The sequence below is a fragment of the Varanus komodoensis genome, unplaced genomic scaffold (genome assembly GCF_004798865.1).
Source record: "Varanus komodoensis strain SLA01 unplaced genomic scaffold, ASM479886v1 scaffold2, whole genome shotgun sequence".
Classification (NCBI taxonomy): Eukaryota; Metazoa; Chordata; class Lepidosauria; order Squamata; family Varanidae; genus Varanus; species Varanus komodoensis.
Window position 1 is genome coordinate 22,711,446 of NW_025335568.1, and position 6,000 is coordinate 22,717,445.

Genomic DNA, 6,000 nt, shown 5'->3' on the forward strand with positions numbered 1-6,000 from the left:
GAGTGTACAGCAGTGGATTCCATTCTATCCCAACTAGATGCCACTAAAAGCAAGCAAGAAACTGACCACTGCCGCAGTGGTAATGGCAGAGAGCCTGGGGGATGTGAGCGTGCCAGTTGACCCCGCGGGGGACCCAGTATTTACCTTAACTTGCCACATGATGGTGACCGGCCTAGAATTGCTGAGACTGAAAACCTGCACCTAAACTAACTGTTTCTTCTTCCAGCAAAGTATTTTCTACTTCACACTCTGCCCTTCCTCCAAAGCCCCTTCTAGTCCCCTGTTGGTGTTCCACCTGTGCTTGTCCTTCCCTCTTAAGTGCTCGGTGGATTGGTTTGCAGACATCTGGCTTCACAGGAAGCTTATGAAGTCTAAGCACTTGAACCTCTGAGTTCTTATTATAGCATTTCATGTCAGATGACACAGAATGGGCTCCCAGGCACATCAGAAGCAGTTAAGTAATTTAGGCTAGTAAGTTAGACTCCTAGGTGATGCATTAAATTCCACTGGAGTGCCTTCCTTTCCACTCACAGACATTTGCAGAACCATAAAAACAACATGTTAAAGGATCCCAGTATCCTGCAATTGCTGGACCAGGCTCAGCATTAGGTTAAAATAAGGGGCAATCCAAAAGAAATAAGCAAGCAATGCTCAAAAGCAGAGTTTTACCGGGCAAGTGGGGACAGTTCCAAAAGAAGATTCTGTACAGCAGCCAAGTTCAGAACACAGAGAAGTGGTCAGATACAGTTCAAGAAGCAGATTCAACCGGGTCACCTTGTACAAAAGATCTACCACAGTACAAGATCAGAGGTGCAAGGCACTAAACCTGCTAGAAGAGGCTCAAGGAGTGTATCATCTGGTATGTTATTTGCAATGACTTCTAATTAGGACTTCCACTTTGTTCAAGTAATGGAAGAATGAAAGGACTTGCCATTCATTGCTTTGTATACTGGAAAGTTCCATACAAATAAGTGAGAAGCAAAATAAGGATTTTGATTGTGTGAGTGGCAAGGAGATAAAATGCCCACCTCCACCCATCATTTTATAGGGGCAAAACTTCCTCTGAAAAGGTCTGTCTGTCTTTCTGTCTAATTTTTTTGCTTCCCAATAGCAAAAGGATCCCTGCATGGTTAACAAAAGTTTGTATGCAATATCCAATTTTATTTTTCATAGACAATACAGATTTGCAGAGCTAATCCTTATTCCTTCCAAAGTAAGTGACTTCTTTACCTGATGACTGTAATAAAAACAATGGTCATCCATGTGCGAAAAAAACACTTTGAAGACTAAACATTGTTTTCATGTCAGCTGACATCACTTTACACACAATACTTTCCAACTGAACAACTGAGTAGTTCGATAAGTCATCAAAGGATGAGGTTATGGGAATGTGCATGGATGCATGAACCACCCAAGAAAGTGTGGCCATTTATGCATCATTAAAAACAAGGAAGGAAAAAAAGAAAGAAATGCAAATAACGGAAGGCAAAAGGGGCTCAGATCTGCATAGCCATTTTAATCTATAAATACTTGATCTTTCATTTTATTATTTTTTGCTTGTTTATTTAAATGTTTATAAAAACGAGACAACAGTAACAGTACAGCAAATCCATAACAGCACTTGAATAAAATCGCAATATAAAATGTGCAAGGAGATCATTCTAACCATTGAAATACTGAGCAAATAAAAAGGTTTTGCCTGATGCTGAAATGAATAAAGAGTTGGCACCAGGTGCCTCTCTCTGGGAAGAAGTTTCCACAGCTGGAGCACTGCCACTGAGAAGGTCCTTCCTCTAGTAGCCACTCTTCTAGCCCCTTTCAAAGAGGGTTCCAGAGAAGGACCTTGGCAGGATCTTGAGGCCTGGACAGATGTATATGGAAAGAGACATTCCTTCAGATATCCAGGTCTGAAACCATTTAGGACTTTGTATGTCAACATGAGTGCCTTAAATTGGGCTTGGACTTGGTATACGATCTTGTCAATCAGCCCTAGCTAGCAGCTTGAGTGCTCTGCTCGGTACCAATTGAAGTATCGAAACACTTTTCAAGAGTAGCCCCATGCAGAGTGCAATACAGTAGTCCAAGCAGGAGGTTCCCAGAGCATGGATGCTTAGGGTTCCTTTTCTTCAAACCAGACTTGAACCAGAGAGCAATTGCAAAAAAAAAAAAAAAACATGTCGAAAAATGGTTCCCATGTACAGGTACCTGTATCTTTCCCCCACCAGGACAAATAACACCTCATGGGCAGAGGGAAGATTTGGACTGGGGATAACAGCACACAGGGGAAGCTTTACCTCCTCCCGCTTCTCAGCCTGATTCTGATGCACAGCTTTAACTTCTCTTCCTCAGCTGTGTTCACACTTTTTAAAACTTGCAGGAGACTGAAGTCCTGGAACCAGCTGTCTCACCCAGTTTGGCTCTAGCATAAGATTAGTCCAGCCCTGAAAGGCAGTGAAACTGGTGCAAACTCCTTTTTTAAAAAAATCTAGTCACAAGACAGGGCACACTAGTCATAGTGATAGCACGAAGAACAACAATTTAATCTATATAGCACAGTATTCCAAAACAATAAAATAGCAACTTTAAGGAGCAAAATAGTTTCATAAATAAATCTAGCAAAGAGCTCAATGAATATACAGAAGAACAATAATTCTTGCATAAAACTCATGTAAAGACACAAACCAACAGGGTACTTTACCACAAATAAACTCTCCAAGCCTGAGTTTGCTCCAGCATCAGCTCAGCAGGAAGCCAGCAAATTGGAAGAATTTGCGATTTAGCTGGGGCAAGATGATCAAGAGCTGAGCAAGTAGCAGACAAGAATAACTCCATCATTTTGTCAGCTGTCGAAAGACCTCTTCATAGCCAAAACCTCAGCCTAAGCAGCTCTTTGTAACAGTTGGCCTTGAAAGGCCACTGGTGTAATTTTTGATTTTCATTTAGAGAGGCAGAAGGCAAGATCAAAATAACAATGGTCTAGAAATGGTCAGACTGACCTGAATGTAGTCCCACAAGTGAAGGCAAAGGATTTAACTCTGGAACTATAACAAGGACCAGCATGCCACCAGCTGAATTTGTAGGAGGAAAAGGGAGAATCTTAAAATAAAAGAAGATATGATAGACTGTAAACTTAATCCAGTAGCATTAGAATCCAAACTGATGAAATCACCCACAATAATGCAACATTACCCTAAAGAAAGCCACACTATAACTTCCTCAGTAAAATCATAACTTCCCCCAGGCTGTGATATACACCAGCTGGGTGCAGACTGCATTCCTCAGTAAGTGCTACCTGGAGCTTGAACTTGGAGGGGCCACCATCATTCAGTGGCCATGCTTTCAAGAGACTCAAAGACTGTGCCATAATAGAAACATAGAAACAGATTGAGTCAGAAGGGGCCTCCCAGGGGCCTCTAGTCTTCATTGGAACACATCCTGTCCTCCACTACAGGAGGGAAAAGGTCATGACCCACCTCTGCGTGGCACCCTCTCACATACCTGTATGTCACTAATAGGTCCTCTCTGAGTCTCCTCTCAAAGCTGAAAAGACCCAGCTCCCTCAGTCTTTCCTCACATGGCAAACCATGCAAACCAGCTACCATCCTAGTGGCCCTTCGCTGCACTGATTCCAACCTTGCCATATCCCTCTTGTAATGAGGGGCCCAGAACTGAACACAATACTCCAGCTGCGGCCTCACCAGAGCTGTATAGAGTGGCAGTAATACCTCTCTCAGTCTAGAAGCCACACTTCTGGCAATGCATCCAAGTGTAGCATTCGCCCTCTTGGTTGCTGCTTCACACTGCTGGCTCATGTTTAACCTGTAGTCAACCAGCACCCTGAGATCCTTTTCACAAGTGCTGCTATCCAGCCACTTGTCCCCTAACCTGTACATGTGATGCCCATTCCTATGCCCCAAGTGCAAGGCCTTGCATTTATCTGCATTGAATGCCATCTTGTTGTCCCCAGCCCACTTCCATGGTCTCAACCCTTTCTCCCCATCTTTTTTCCCTATGGGGAAATGAACAACTATATCTTAGTGTAGAAAAGTCAGCACAGATGGGGTACTTTCTGCTGAAACCATGTTTCTGTGAAAAAAACAATTAGACAGGAATAGCCCAAGTACTAGCATTCCAAATAAGACAGTTAACAAAATGAACCTCAACATATTGTTCTGAGATAACATCTTCTTCCATATCAAATATTCTGAAATCTCACAAGGTGCTGGCAACCCATGACCACTGGATAAGCTGACATTAATAAGATCCTTTAAAACTTACAGATAACAAGAGCTTGTTAAGGGGTAATTAGAAAACACAGCTGTAATTAAATGGTCACAAGGACAGGTAATTTTAAAGCAAATAAGTAGATAACAGGCAAAAGAAATCCTCAAAACAGATGGAAAATTAACACAAAGTTGTCAATAAAACCCAACTAAACAGCTGACCCAAATGAATAATGACAAGTTGTTAAAAAAATTAAAAGATAGCCCTCAAAAGAGTCATAAGAGAAGCCAACACAATAGTTCAGCCCACCAACTCAGTTCAAAGATCAGCAATGTAACTGTTCAACGCCGATCCCCTATGGCAGTGGTGGCGAGCTTATGGCGCGCGTGTCACAGCGAGCACGCAGAGCCCTCTCTGTCGGCATGTGAGCCACGTTGCCCCAACATGGCCCCAGTAGCAAAGCGTTGGATAACAGAGCACATAGGCGCCACGAGCATGCTCGGAAAGGAGTAGCGGCGCCAGGCGATGATGTCACGAGCCACGATCGTTCGCCGTGACTCGTCTGAGCTGTCTCATGGCCGGACAATGTGCTGCCAAGGATATATATGTCTTTGCTTGGACTGACTGTGAACTGTTTTTTTTTCAAAACTAAACCCTCAGTTTTCAGATTTTATTGCAGTGTTGGCATTTTGCGATAAATAAATGGGTTTCGGCTTGCAGTTTGGGGACTCAGTTTCTAAAAGGTTCTTCATCACTGTAAGAGGGTTAAAAATGAGGTGTCCTGGTAAATTTTTAATGATGAGAGTGTGTTTAGAATGAGCAGAGATGAAAAGCTCTACAGAAAAAGCTGCTCAAGGAAGGCTTTTTCAAAATCACACTATTTTCAACGGAAATTTAGCCCTATATGAGGGTTAGGGGTGTGCACTAGGGTAGGGATGGGGTTAGAGAAACGAGGTGGCCTGGTAAGTTTTTAATGGTTGGAATGTGTTTAGAAAGGGCAGAAATGATGAGCTGTGCAGAAAAACCTACTCAAAGAAGGCTTTCCCAAAATTGCCCTATTTTCAACGAACATTTGACCTATATTAGGCTTAGGGGTGTGCTCCAGGGTCTTTTTAGGGAACGACATGTCCTGTTAAGATTTTAATGGTTGGAATGTGTTTAGAAGGAGCAGAACTGATGAGCTGTCCAGAAAAAGCTCTTCAAGGAAGGTTTTTACAAAATTGTCCTATTTTCAGTGCAACTTTAGTCCTCTGTTAGGATTAGGGACCCACACCAGGGTAGGGTTTGGGTTAGAAAAACGAGGTGTCCTGGTAAGAGTTTGTTGGTTGGAATGTGTTTAGAATGTACAGAAATGATGAGCTGTGCAGAAAATCTCCTGACGGAAGGCTTTTCAAAATTGCCCTATTTTCAATGGAACTCTAGCCCTATGTCAGGGTTAGGGGTGTGCACCAGGTAGGGTTAGAGCAGTGGTGGTGAACATATGGCACGCATGCCACAGCGGGCATGTGATCCCTTTTTGTCAGCACCCAAGCCAGGTCAGTGCAGCATCACCCCAGCAGCCGAGCATTGGATAACAGTGCGTATGGGGGCAAGTGCATCCTTGGAAAGGATTGGCAGTGCGAGGGACTGGCTGTGAGTTGTTTTTTCTAAACTAAAACCTTAGTTTTCAGGTTTTATTGTAGTGTTGGTACTTTGCGATAAATAAGTGGGTTTTGAGTTGTAGTGTGGGCACTCGGTCTCTAAAGGGTTTGCCGTCACTGCCCTATTTCCTAGGCA